The 14220-nt window shown below is 33.7% G+C and overlaps 1 non-coding gene across 1 annotated transcript; it reads right to left on the reverse strand.

Annotated features, from left to right (window-relative positions):
* Nucleotides 1-625: 625 nt before the first annotated feature.
* LOC121222708 (small nucleolar RNA R71) lies at nucleotides 626-732 on the reverse strand. The gene has a single exon (XR_005920072.1). It is a non-coding gene; the product is annotated as a small nucleolar RNA R71 (small nucleolar RNA).
* Nucleotides 733-14220: the final 13488 nt, after the last annotated feature.

Here is a 14220-nt window from a genome sequence, read left to right on the forward strand (position 1 = left end):
TGTTAATTTTGCATTTTGGTCTATTTTTTCTATTCAATTTTAATTCCATTTTTTTATGTTTTTTAGGTGTTTATGAGTATTGATCAAATTATTGACTTACTCTCCATAGACCCTGAAATTGAAAAAACTCTCTGACAAAAGAGAAAACAAGCGAACGAAAGAAGGATCGAAGAGATGAATTTCGAAAATCCAAACCAAAATCCAGGAGGAACATTCACTTGTAATACTCACAATCTGATCATTGATGCCGATGGCAGAAATTGTGCCATTCGATAATATGTCATTCCTCTATTCAACAAACTCAATCTGAGTATTAGAAGACCCGAAATCGAGGGAAAAAATTTGAGCTGAAGTCGGTCATGTTCCAAATGTTGCAAAATATGAGTCAATTTAGTAGGATTCCTACTGAAGGTCCATATCTTCATCTTCGACTATTCATGGAAGTGAGTGACTCATTTAAACTAGTTGGATGGCCGAAGATGCCTTGAGACTGAGATTATTTCCATACTCTTTAAGAGATAGAGCATGAGCGTGGTTGAACTCTCCACCATTCGATTCCATAACTACATGGCAAGACTTGGTTGAATGTTTCTTAATGAAATATTTCCCCCCATCTTTAACCAACAAGATCCGAATTGAAATCACTTCATTTCAGCAACTTGACGAAGAATCTTTATATGAGGCATGGGAATGATTCAAAGAGTTATTATGAAAGTTCCCTCATCACGGCATTCTTTGCTGCGTTCAAATGGATACTTTCTATATTGGTCTCAATATTCAACTAGAATGATGGTGGATGCTTCGGCAAATGGAGCCCTTCTTCCTAATTCTTATAACAATGCTTACGAGATTATTGAAAAAATTGACAGCAATAACTATACGTGGCCAACCAACCGAGTAGCCTCAAGAAGACAAGTAGCAAGAATACATGAAGTTAATGCACTTACTTCTTTGGCAGCCTAAGTATCCTCTATGTCTTCTATGCTTAAGAACATAATTGTTAATGGTTTCAATGGTAATCTGACAGGTCAGCAACCAAACCAGGTCGAGGATATTTCTTGTGAATACTGTGGAGATGGCCATTTCTTTGAAAATTTCCCATTAAATCAAGGGTTGAAATATTACATGGGAAATAAAAATTGGAATGGTCCACAGTCAAATTCTTACAACTCTTCATGGCAGAATCATCCAATTTTTCCATGGAGTAATCAATGGGTGGACCATAGCGACTTTTCTATGTCATTTCGACCAAATTATCCGCCAGAATATTCTCAAAAAGTGCAACAACCCACACCAACTGAATCTTCAAGTAATATTGAGAATTTGTTGAAGGCGTACATAGCGACGAATGATGAACTAATCTAAAGCCAAGCAGCAACATTGAAGAATTTAATAAACCAAGTGGGATAGCTAGCCAATGAGCTCAGAAGCAGACCCCAAGGTATTTGACCGAGTGATATAGAAAATCTAAGAAGCATGGGCAAAGAGCATTGCAAAACCGTCACTTTACAAAGTGGGAAGACATGGGAACCTAAAGTTGTCGAGGTTAAAGATAAGCTTATTGTAGCTCAAGGAAAAGAGGAAGTTCAATTGAGTGTTGAAACTCCTATTCCAAAAAAGTCGTATATGATGATCCTTGATGAGGTAAACTCTAAACCAGTTAGTTCTGATTACTTAACACTCTTATTAGATATAGAAAAATTTCCACAGAAGAGTTGTCCGGTTAAAGCTAAGATTCCACCACTGCCATATCCTCAATGATTCCAGAAGCAACAAAATGATACCAAGTTGAAAGAAATATTTGATAACGAGGTGACTTTTATTAACTTCGATGATGCTAAATCCCTAGATAAAGTTAAAGACTGCTCTACTATTTCCAAGATGGAATCGCTTGCTTCTACAAAATTAAAGCTCAACTCTTTAGATGATCCATTAGAATATATTCTACTAGAGGATTTACCAAGTGATGATGAAGACAAGGAATGTTTGGCTTGGTTAGAAGCTAACTCAAAGGAATTCATTCAAGAAGTTCCACTTGAATCATTAGAGTTATCATCTCAGGAGTATACGTAACCAAAGTCATTGATTAAAGAGCCAACTAAATTGGAACTGAAGATTTTGTATCCTCATTTGAAATACGACTATTTGGGTCTATCTTCAACTTTACCTGTCATTATTTTAGTTGAGTTCACCAAAGATCAAAAAGAAGATGTACTTGTGATTTTGGAAAGGAACAAGAAGGTTACTGGATGGATTAGTTCACATTTCGAGTCACGGGTTAGAGGATTTGTAGGAATTACAGGAAGTTAAACAAGGCCACCAGGAAAGATCATTACTGGTTTTCTTTCCCTAATAAGATGTTGGACAGATTTGATGGGAAAGAATATGATTACTTCCTAGATGGTTATGTTTGGTATGACAAATGGCCATTTGACACCACCATGGTCAATGACGATCCTGAATAAAATGGAGGGAGTTTTATTCACTTTCTCTATCATTATTTGATATTTATAGTTTTTTTTTTCACATTTGAATAAAATGGTAGACTTAGATAAAATTTTCTTTGGTTCATTACATTAATTAAAACTTTGTCTAGAAGATTGAGACTTAAGCGGGACCATCTGTGACCCCTCCAGTCTTTCTTGAGAGTTTAATTTAATGTAATTTTTTGAAAAATATTCTTCTTAGTAGGCCGAAGAATTTAAGTATTTGTTTTGTTAAATAAAGGGTCAACTTTTAAGCCAAGCACTAATTTCTTTGAGTTTTTTTAATTTACTTTCAGTACAGGAGCTTAGGATCCAAAAAGGAGTTGCCATTGGGCTTAAAACACTGCTAGAAATGACAACATTCAACCATTTTCGGCACAAACCTATAGCCCTTACCTTGCTCCACCTCTACTCCCAAGTAGCCCAATATTGCATCTCACTTAACCCCTTAATGTTGCAGCCCTTAACTCTCTAAATCACCAACCCAAACACCTTCATTCGAAGTCACCAAATACTACACCTAAACTATCCTTAAAACCGCCACCCTCTTCAACTCTAAACCTTACCCTCAGCTACTCACCCACCTGCCCAAAACTGAAACCACCCTTAACAGATTTCTTAAGTTTCATGCTGAGAGTCCCTTCAGCTAGCACCATTTCACGAAGTGAACAGTTTGATATAATGGCTAGACTGCAACACATGCAGTTGCAGCAACAAGCTTACTGGAAATACCAAAAAAATGCGATATGAATCAGTCAGAGGTACATTTGAAAAATATATATTTCATAACCCGTTTGTTTTTGTGCCTGAATTTCCAGACTTTATACTTAACCATGGACTCCAATGTCGAGGAAGGGAAAAGATTAGTCAAATTCTGAGGGATCTGCAAATAAATAAAAAGGGGGGATCTTTACTTTATTTTCTTTTCTTTCCTAAGTTATTTAATGTTTTAGGATTAAGTTCTATTAGGATTTTTATTTTTCGCATAATAAAACAAGAGGTGGAAATCATAAATAAAAATGAACAAGTTGCAAAGTAGAAATTGTGGCAATAGATATATACATGTCTAAGATTGGATCTTGAGAGAGTTTGGTACTTAAGCAGCCAATCGACTCACCTCCTCTTTTCTAGAGTCTTACCTGGTTATAGTATCTATTCACTTCTAACAATGAGGACACCGTTCATCTTAAGTAGGGGGACCGAAAAATTAAAATTATTTCCTCTTAGAATAGAATTTTCTTTTAATTATGATTATATTATATTTTGTTCAAAAATTTGAAATTTTGTTAAGTATGGTAAACTTCAGTATGAATAAAATTCTATTATTCCAATAATTGTTGTTAGCTGAAGTATGACACAATGTACTCTTAATAAAGTGTGTAAATCATATCATAAAATTTTAGTTCCTTAGGAAAGCTAGGCATGCATGAAAGTTTAAGCCTCTAAAATTAACTTCATAATTTCTTGAGGCGAAATCCTAGGAAGCATGGAATGTTGAAAATGATTTAGGCAATTTTTGTTTGGACCATTTGAGCCTTTCAAGCCAAACTTGATGAATTTTTATCCCTTGAAACCCAACTTTGAGACTATATGACCTAATTTTATTTGAACATTTGCAATATTTAGCCATCACTTTTCTCTTAATTATCTTTAAATTGTCCCAAACACTAGACTCAGTACTATTCAGAATATTCTTTGAAACAAGTTTGGGGGAGTTGAAAAGAAGTATCAAATGCTCAAAAAATTGCAGTACATACAGCAAAATGCTTGTGAAAGAAAAAGAAAAAAAAAGAAAAGTGAAAAAAAAAAGAGCATATGTACTCAAAAGAAATAGATGTACAAAAGAGCATGTGAAAGCAAAATAAGTTGGTGTATTGAAGGTAATTATTTTGAAGGTCCGATTCAAGCTGTGTCTAGGGTTTTTAGCCCTCTGATTCAAGTTTCTGTACTACTTAAATAAGGGAATAAAATCAAATTGGTAGGGATTTACATGTTTTTATTGAGAAATAATTTAGTCTATTTTTGCTATCATAATAGTTATTGAGATTAATTTGAATGATATGTATACTTAAGTAGCATAATTATCAAAATTCTTGTTCTTGAGCATAAGTATGCTAAATTCATAATATCAGAAAGAATGTTGTTCTGAAGGAATTTTTCAAAGGTGTTTTGGAGAAATTATTTTCAAATTTGTGCATTACTCGGGACAAGAAATGAATTAAGTTTGAGGGTGTGGAAACACGAAAATATACACACTTTTTCATGCACTTTTTAGCTCAAATTCATGCAGTTTCGGTAAAATTCTTGTCGAAAAATATATAATTATTATAAAATAATTAAATTGCACTCAAATTATTAACATGTTTAATTTTAATTAATTTTATATCAAATTTTGATTAATTTTGATTATTTTTGACAGATTTGCACAAAGGGCGAAAAACGGCTTAGCAGACACTACTAGAAGCGCAAAACCGAGAAGCAATTTTGAAGCATCAAGGAAAATTAATTTTTCAGCCTAAGACGGTCCAAATTATGAATATTAATTCATAATATAATTAATTTTAATTTTAATCCAATTTAATTTAGGTTAAATAAATTATTGTTAATTAATTATGAAAAGGGGCACTGGGCAGCCCAAAACTGTCCCACATGCTGACCCAATCAGCTTGTTTGGTTGATTATTTGAGAAAAATAACCCTTGAAGAGTCCTTCAAATTTCATTCAAACCCCTTCACTATTTATGCCTTTCTAGATTTGCCCCTACCTTGAAATAGCAAGTTTGAAACCTTTAAACTTGCCACATGTGTGGCCGGCCTTGGGGGGACTCTATGGCTGCTAATTTTTGCCACTTTTAGAAACCATCTCAACCTATAAATACCCCTCTTGGTTTCTCACTTCAAACACATCTCAAAACCATTCATTTTTTCACTTCTCTCCCACTTTTCTCTCTTTATTCTCTTTCATTGTTCTTAATTCGCTTTCCGATTTCACCTCTTGAAAAAGATTCATTCATCCACCATTAGAAGCAACATTCAAGTGTTCGTGGAAGCCTCAGTTCAACAAGAACAAGCAGAGAAGGAGGAGCGAAGCAAACTAGTCAAGCCTTCGAGAAACACCGGATTTGATTCTTGTCCCTATCTTTTTAATTTTGTTGTTGTTATGATGAACATGTCTATGAATATTTGTGATGTTGATATGTTTAATTTAATTAATATGGCTTAAATTTAATTTGTTTTAGGTTGATTGCATTTTGTCTACTTAATTTATTAAAATTGTGTTTGTGTTGTTACAGGCCTCGGTAAGATGTTTGATTAAGTAAAATCATGACTAATTTATTCTTGCATTACAATTGTAAGGTAACTAATGAATTAATTATTTAAACGGATTGAAATTTTAATTAATTGAAACGATACTTAATCAGTGTATTTTTAATCATCTAATGTAGCTGAGGGTTAAATTAGCAACAGTATCTAACGATACATTAGCCTTGCATAACTTGCAAGATTTTTGTGATTAAACTGTTTCAAGGTAGAAATATATTTTTACCTCACGTAATCTTTTATGTGCTTATGAGATTAAATTAATTGTTTTAATTGGCATAGATATATGTACAAGAGATTATTTTAATTTCATAAGTATGTATGTGCATTAACACATTTGCTTATTAAAATTTGTTTAATCGGTTGAATTGATGTAGAGATATAGTCAAGAGATAAATGGATTTTGGTAGGTGAGTATGTTCATAAGTTAGCAAGTTACTAAGTTACCGTGAATTTATTCGTGACAACATGAACATGATTTTAATAATTCTAAGTTAAGAAATGTAATTAATCAAGAAATGTAATTAATCTAACACAATTATGTCATCTTGATTAAAATCATCTTTTGAAATCGTGCATTGGAAATTTTTATTTTATTTTTATTTATTTCACTTAGTTAAAATATTAGTTTTTCACCTACTCAAATCTAAATATTTTTCTTCACCAAAGTGTTTCTAATTGCATTCATAAATAATTCTTTTCACAATTCCTGTGGGTACGATAACTCGACATTTACTATTCACTTATTTACTTGTTGCGATTGTGTACGCTTGCACATTTCCGTTGTTCCAGTTATGATTACCGAAGGAAGCTAATCACCTATGATTAGATTTGATAAATTTACTATTAGATTTCTCATTATTTCATTATTTCTTTTCTCATTATTTTTATTATTATTAGGAATCCTAAAAACCTTTCTTTTTATTTGATCATAATATAATTCATTTAAAATACTAATTAGATCTATTTATGCTTAGGTTAAAATTAATTTAATGTTCTTCTCCCTTGGGTACAATCCTCGGAGTACTCATCTACTTCATTGTAACTATATTACAACCTGACCCATATACTTGCGAACACCGCTTCTTCATATATTTTGTGTAGGATTTATACTTTGGACATCAATACGTCCGGAGGCGGTCACAATGGCAGCAAGTTGTTCGAATAGCCTGCTAGGGGTCTTGGCCTACCCCATCAACAACATCAGGCCAAGCGTTTGAACACCTAGCTGAGGGATGCTCCACCTTGTACAGCTAGTCGTGTGAACGACCAGCCTAGGCAGGCACCAACCAATCAGGAAAAAGGGGAGGCTAGGCATAGAGCTAACCATTCGAACAGCCAGGTCCACCCCATCCATGACATCGGTAGCCTTGTGAGGAGGCGTCGAGCCAGCCAAGCCCATTTGGGAAAAACGACGACGGTTCAGGATGCCGAGGGAAGTTGCGTCAGGGATGGAACCACCAGACACGGTGACTGATGGCCAACAGATGGTTGATGATGATAGTTCTTCAGTGGTAGGGCAGTGGAAGAATTATACTCCTAGTGGGACTCTATTAGGTAACTTGATTTCAAATTAACTTTTCCAAAAATAATATTATTTTAATAAATTTAATATTAAATTAAATTTAATATTTATCTTTCTATTATTTTATAAATTTAATATTATTGTGAGATATTAAATTTGATTTAATATTTATCTTGATAAATGTTTTATTAATTTAATATGAATATGAGTAATTTCAATCTTGGTTAAACTCTCTCTAAACTCTCCCTATATAAAGAGAGCATGGGTCATTATTCTCATAAACTTGAATTTAAGAAAATTTGTAGAGAGAAAAATCTCTCAAAAAATTATTCTAGAAAAATTCTAGAGATATTTCTTTATTATTTACAACTTAACCCCAGAAGTTTAGAGAAATTATGAAATTGCCTCACTGTTAATTTTGTAAAAAATTTCTAATTCGAAGTGAGCCTACACTCAACAAAAAAGAGCTTGAGGATAGCGAAAAAGACCACTCGGTCGAAGAATTCATCCTAGACGAATCAAAAGGTACGATTGTAATTAAGTGTTTATTACTTTAAATAACACAACCAAGTTCTTGTTTAAGAACAAATTTTAAAACTCTGGTTTTCCTTTAAACCTATTTTCCGCTGCGTTTTCCAAACTCAATCTTCCAACAAATGGTATCAAAGTTAGGTTTTGCTCTATCTATAAGTATAAAATACTAATCGACATAGATTTCTCTTCTTGAATGATTCGATTACATAGAAAGTGACATTTTTAAGATCTTATGCATGTTTTGAGTTATATATGAGAATGGATACAATATTATATATTTGTTATATAATTGTTATTTTTTCCAAGGTTGTGGTTCTTAGGAAATAGACCGTGGACTATAATCTCCACGTTTGTTTTAAAAAAAATTTATAAAATTATTATGAGCTAGAAAAAGACATAAGACTTAAATTAATTTTTTCAAAAGGAGTCCATGACGAGAAGAAGATAAAGAAATGGTGGTTGAAGACCAAGGAATGCCTTGTGGTGGAAAATTATGTAATTTTGTTCTTCATTATTTTCTAGAAATAGAACCATGGAAACATTAGCTGACAATTTTATTTTAATTACTCATATATTTATATATTTGTTTTATTATTGTTTATAATATTTATATTATGATATTTATAATTGTGATATATATGTATGAGATTACCCACAGTTGATCGATTAAAGATAAGAAGTGTATAATGCAAAAATACATGTGTTATATTATTTCATTCACTGTTTAAGGTTATTCGATTACTGTGAGAAGTGTGGTAATGAGAAGGTGAATGTCTAGGATTGGATTTGGGAAGGAAGTCTTGGTTTTTAAGCGATAAAATAAGAACCACCTCCTTTTCTTGGGACCATACCTGGTATAAGGTATACATTCACTTCTTTTGTTTTTCCCTTCAAAGAGAAATTGTGAAGAATCAAAATTGTTTGTTTCTATGATTGATTTTTGTAAATGAATAGATGTGAATATTATTAAACTATCATATCATGCCATGCATATCTTGGAAGCATGTCATATAGATTAGGTAAAAATGTCACTAGGAATCTTGTATGATTATTCTTGAAATCTGGGATAAAAACCTTGTATGTTTTTTAAAATATTAAGTGGGAGAAGGTCTCTGAACAAGACTTACGACCTCCATCGATGGTCACTAAGTAATAGCATGATAAAATTTCGAGTCGATTCCTACCTTGATTGCACCCCAAGGTAAACTTTATCATGTGAGTTCACTAGATGGGATCTCTTTTTAATGACAACTAGTCATGCATAACTCTCAATGAGATTGTCCCAAGATGACTCACAAATGAAAGCATTTTCATGATGGGTGTTGAGTCAATGGTTACACACTTAAGATCGTCTCTTATTAAATAGTTTCTCAAATATGATATTTAAGCAAGATATGATGACCAAACGTTAGACGGTTGTTGGTTCGTGTGGAGTCTTGAGAATAAATATTCATTAACTGATTGGATGTAATCCATGTTCTTGTTAGTTAATCATGAGGTCCTATGGGTGTGAGAATGATCATGGCAACAAAAAAAATGTTTTTCAAGGTTTTAATACAAGACGTATGCATCATATTGCACTCTTGATATGTTGTTAAAATGAAAATATTTGCTTAATACAAAGATAGTAATTAGTGAATCTTTATTGTTTTCAGTTAAAATATGTCTCCTACTCATTTTATTAGCATTCTTATTGAGAATAAATTAAATGGGGATAACTTTTAAGAATGAAAACAGAACTTACGAATATTTCTCAGTTGTGAGAAACACAAATTCATCCTTGAAAAACCTTACTCGCTTAAAGCTCAGCCCAAAGCAAGAAATCATTGGAGAGATTCTGACTTGTTTGCTCGATGCTATATTTTAGTGAGCATGAGTAATATGGTGCAAAAGCAACACAAGAATTTTTGTACTGCTAAAGAGATCATGAAAATTTTAAAGGATTTGCTCGGAGGCTAAGTCACATTGGCTCAACAATCCGCTATTACAAATTTGATGAACTCCTAGCAAAAACTTGGTACTCCTGTCAAAAAACATATACTTAGGATTTTAGGGATTCTTTGCGGAAGCTGAGGACAATGAGGCTAAACTGGACATGAACACTCAAATTGAAATGGTGTTCAAATCCTTGACCAAGAACTTCGCTACATTTACGATTGCTCACAACTTGTGGAACAAGACACTTACCTTGACTCAACTCATGAAGGAATTACAATCCTATGAGTTGGTGTTGAACGGTGGTAAGTTGGTTTAGGTGAAACCTAGGGCAAACTTAATTGTTGGCCCTCCGTCCTCTAAGGGGAAGTAGAAAGCTAAGGGAAAAAAGAAACCAACTAAGTCTTCGATTCCACCTCATGTAGATACGAAAAAGATTAAGGTGTCGATAAATCCTAAAAAGATCAAATGTTTCTTCTGTCACAGAAAACGGCACTTCAGATCAAACTAAAAAGAGTATAAGGATTACCTAGCTTAGAAAGGAAAAGGTATGTTACTATTTATGGTTGAAGCTTGCTTAATGGAAAAATCAATTGACAACTGGGTTATTGATTCTAGAGTCATTAACCATGTGTGTGTTTCTTTACAGGGGTTCAGCAAAATAAAAAGTCTGAGTGACAAGAGCCTCCCATTTCGAATTGGAGATGGGAGTTATGTTTTAGCCGAATGAGTGGGAGAAGTTATTTTACATTTTGATAATTTTAAGAAGATTGTTTTTAAAGACGTGTTTTATGCACCTTGTTTTAAGAGGAATTTAATTTTTCGTAGCATGTTTATTTAATGACAGTTATTCCGTGACATTGAAAAAAGGGATTGTTATTCACAGCAATCGTTCTTTGATCTATAATGGATGGACGGAAACCAATCTCTACTTATCAAATCAAATAACTACTCGATGCTTCAAATTGAAATTGTGAATAAAAAGCATAAAACTTCTCACTTTAATGAGAGGTACCTATGACACTTGGGACTTTGTCATAGTATCCAAGAAAGATCACTGAACTCGTGTGGTCCCTTAAGTATGCTTAAAGAAGTTAGTATTCTACAATGTAAATTTTGCTTGGAAGGTAAAATGACTAACAGATATTATAATATAAAAGGTTTGGTCAACCAACCTTTAGAACTTGTGCACATTGATGTATGTGGTCCCATGAGCATTAGTGCCCGAAGAGGTTATGATTATTACGTGACTTTCATCGATGACTATTCTTGATATGGATATGTGTATCTAATGCACCGAAAAAGCAAAAGCTTTGATAAATTTTGAGAGTTTCATGCGAAAGTGGAAAGCAATTAGATTTATCCATAAATAATCTTCAGCCTAATCGAGGTAGGGAATACTTGTCCGAAGAATTCTTAGGATACCACATAGAGAATGAGATTTTATCCCAATTGACTGCGTTAGACACTCCACAGTAGAATGACATAACTAAGAGAATGAACAAAACATTGCTTGTCATGGTTCGTTTAATGTTAAGTTATCCACAACTCTCTATTTCCTTCTAGGGATATGCGATACAAATGCTTTGCTATATTCTAAATGATGTGTCAACCAAGTCTGCTTTTAAGACACCTTATGAACTATGGCATGGAAAGAAACACACTCTAAATCAATTTAGAATATGGGTTTGTCCAACCCACATTCTAGATAAGGATGCAAAAAAGTTGGATGCACGGACGGAACTGTGCATATTTGTAGGATATCCGAAAGGAAAAAAGGTTGGATTATTCTACAATTCAAAAGATAATACGATTAAATTTTCTACTCATGTTACTTTTCTTGAGGAAAGCTACATGGATAACTTTAAACCTCAAAGTAAAGTTCTACTTAATGAACTTTTAGGAGTTGTAGAACAATCACCAAGTTCAGCTCTCGAGAAAGTTGTGGAAAGACTTGCAAACGATCAACAGCATAGGGGAATCTGTCGTAGTGGAAGAGTTTCTACAAAATTAGACTTATTCATTTATAATGGTAGTATTTATAATACGAAAGTTGAAACGCCCTAAAATTTCTAATTTTGTTATTGTGAAAATATGACACCAATATCTGTCAGCTTTAGTGGTTATGTGCTCTAGGATGTTTGGGAGGTCCCAAGTTCGAGACCTCGCTTGGGGAAATTTTGGTATTTTGAATAAATTAGGCATTACTCTTATTTAGTAGGCTTTTATTTGATTGTTGGGTAAATTACATCAGAATGGGCCTGCTGGTCTGGTGGTTAAATGGTGTGTTATTATATTGGAGGTCTTGTGTTCGAACATCTATGCAGATAAGGGTATTATTTTTTTACTCAGATTTCAGGACAGAGTTGTGTAATAGGGGGATTCTGAGTAGTGGATGTGTAGTGGGAATTAGGGGAGAAGATTAAGGGATTTTGGGGGTTATCGGGATTTTTTCCCATAACCGAATTTTGACTCTCTTTTCCAAAAAAATTATGTCGTCTATTCTTCTCCCTCTCCTCTCGCCAAAATTCTCTGAGTTTTTCCATCTTTCTTTCTTTTTTCTTCTTCTTAATTTTTCCCTAATCTATTTATTTTCCATCATTTTTGCACACGATTAGTGCTCGCTTAGTTTCGGTAAGTGTATCTCTTCCTTTCTATCATGAATATCTTAGCAATTGAAGTGGTAATATTTTTTCTCAGTGATTTGGGCCTAGGGGAAGGCTCGGACTGGTGAATTCAGTGTTCTCGTTTTAACAATAGTTAAATGGAGGGTTATCGTTGGTGGTAAGTTGGGTTTTTGTTCGTTCTTGGTTGTTAATTCACTTGTAGATACATTAAATTGATGTTGAGTATCTTGATTATATGCTTTCGAGTGCTCAGGAACTGTTTTAGCATCAAACAAAACCATGTGTGTACTCAAAATGTAAAAAAAAGGGATTCGACAAAAAGCCGAAATTGCTTGATGTTTGGACAGCAGTAGTAGGCTAACTTTGAAAAATCGCCATAAATTTTGGAAATCGAATTAGAGGATGAACAAAATATGGAATCAAAGCTTATTGAGTCTAGTTTCTCATTGAAGAAACGGTGTAAGTAATGGATTGTAAATCGTGAGGTATAACAAACTTTGTGAGACAATATCAGAATGAATTCGGGTTCTCATGTTCTGACTTTGGAAAATCATCAAAAATTGGATAAAAATAATTATGGGTTAAATTTTACATGTTTAAATTATTAATGAGTCTATTTTCAATAGAAACAAATGGAAACATCATCCAATTTTTTTACTAAGAGATGATTAATTTTTAGCAAAGAAGGGACGAAGCTGTCAGACAGCAAAATAGGGGTAAGTTTGAAGATTTTACTGTACTTATTAGCTAAACTAAAAATTTTGAAATTTTTATGGTAGAAAGGTATTTGAGTCTAGTTTCAAACACATCAAGCGGATCTTAATTCAGAATTATGTAGCTCAATATATAAACAATTTAGTAACAGTGACTCAAGTAGACAGGTTTGAAGGAACATATAAGTAAAGAGTGAAAACATATATGAATAATTAACTAGCACGGGTTACATTAAAAATGGATCACGTGGCCAAGAGAAATTTGGGCCGAATGGGCCACATGGGCGTGTGAGCCCATTTTTCTAAAATGTTCTGTAAGGTTGCACAGGTCATCCAAGTCGACTGTGGACCTACTGTAGGGTCGGTAAGCTTTACTTAGACCCTTATATGTGTGATCTATCTATCTGATTTCTATACCGAGCATGACTTATGATATCTGAATGTATGTACTATTAATTTCATAATAGCATGACATATTTTTTATGTTGTATTGCATCGGGGTGGGTTGATGATATTTGGAGTAAGTGTCTGAAAGGCTATTATGCCTGTTATCTGGCAGCTCAGCTGCAACCTTCTGATTATGTGTCGCATTTCGATACAGCATGGTGTGTAGGGATGGTTGGGTTGATTTAATCCCCACATGGTGTGTAGAGATGGTTGGGTTGATTTAATCCCCACATGGTGTAGAGGCTGGTGGGTAGGATTCTGATTTACTGTATCTACATTCTGTATCTGATATGGGTCAAGGCCGTAATGTATTTCTGAGACTGTATCTGAATGGGCTGAGGCCCAAACTGATTCTGTGATGGGCACAGGCCCAGACTATATCTAACTAAATTCTGTTGATTATCTGTATGCATGTTTTTTTTTAGGATTACACAATGAGTTTGTGAAAACTCACCCTTTCTCTGTTTGATCTGTACAGGTAATCCCCAGACTTGAAGGGTCGGTGCAGCAGAGGACTCGACGATGGCCACACAGAAATTTTAGATTGTTTTCCGTTAATGCCTAGAATTTATTACTTATTTTGGGGTTATTGATGTATCTTCTGGACTATGGATTGGTTGGCTTTAAATTTGG

The sequence above is a fragment of the Gossypium hirsutum genome, chromosome D10 (genome assembly GCF_007990345.1).
Source record: "Gossypium hirsutum isolate 1008001.06 chromosome D10, Gossypium_hirsutum_v2.1, whole genome shotgun sequence".
NCBI lineage: Eukaryota > Viridiplantae > Streptophyta > Magnoliopsida > Malvales > Malvaceae > Gossypium > Gossypium hirsutum.